The 842-nt window shown below is 37.3% G+C and overlaps 1 protein-coding gene and 1 pseudogene across 4 annotated transcripts in view; both read right to left on the bottom strand.

Moving 5' to 3' along the window:
- Positions 1-842, bottom strand: part of EPHA3 (EPH receptor A3) — a 384,202-nt gene that overhangs the window by 280,456 nt on the left and 102,904 nt on the right. The window lies entirely within an intron of this gene.
- The window catches only part of LOC105537605, a 3,978-nt pseudogene continuing 3,350 nt past the window's right edge, over positions 215-842 (bottom strand). The window contains exon 2 of the transcript XR_001005740.1: positions 215-797. The product of XR_001005740.1 is annotated as a protein FAM133B-like (transcript). The remainder of the gene's footprint in view (positions 798-842) is intronic.

Below are 842 nucleotides of genomic sequence, written 5' to 3'. Positions count from 1 at the left end.
TTAGCCAGGATGGTCTCGATATCCTGACCTCGTGATCCGCCCGTCTCGGCCTCCCAAAGTGCTGGGATTACAGGCTTGAGCCACCGCGCCCGGCCGGAATAATTCTAAAAACAAGAAAATTCATGCATTTTCGTAAATATGTTGTAGTTTTCACAGTTGAAATTTCCTCAGATATTGCACTTTCTTTATAAGGGAATCCTGATTTTTCTTAGTGTTATGGTGAGTCAGGACTTGAACTAGTAGCCTTCTTTTTCTACTTCTTACTGTGTTTCTTATGCTTCTTTTTCTTTTTTGTTTTTTTTCTGTTGCTCTTTCTCGTTCTTCACTGCTTTTCTTCTTTTTTGCTCGCACCTCCTCAATATACTCTGATCGTGACAAGGATTCAGATGATAAAGGTTTATCTTCAGAATACATCTTTCTCTTTTTGCTGAGTCCTTTAATATCCTTTTCTTTCTCAGTTCCATCTTTTGACTTCTTTTTCTTTTTTAAACTATCCTTACTTCTGATTCAGTTTCTGACATGGAGCTTTCAGAAGATTTATGTGAACGGTTCTTCTTTTTTTCTCCATTTTCTTTGTTTCTTATCCTCATCTTCAGAATCAGAAGAACTGCTGGAAGAATCAGAGCTTGACGAAGAAGAAGATGAATGACTACCAGATTTCTTCTTTTCTTTTTTCTTTCTCTGTCTTCTTTTGGATGAGCTCTCACTTCCACTTAATAATTTCTCCCTGTGTTTTTCCAGTTCTTTCTTCCAGTTCTCATTCATTTTTTCTTCAAATTCAGCCAAAGCCTTGGAGCCTTTCTTTTTCTTTTCTAGTTGCTCTTTTACTTCTTCCCAGGTAG

This window comes from Mandrillus leucophaeus, unplaced genomic scaffold (assembly GCF_000951045.1).
Source record: "Mandrillus leucophaeus isolate KB7577 unplaced genomic scaffold, Mleu.le_1.0 Scaffold176, whole genome shotgun sequence".
NCBI lineage: Eukaryota > Metazoa > Chordata > Mammalia > Primates > Cercopithecidae > Mandrillus > Mandrillus leucophaeus.
The sequence above is the reverse complement of the archived record's forward strand: the minus strand, read 5'-3'. Positions and strand labels throughout refer to the sequence as shown.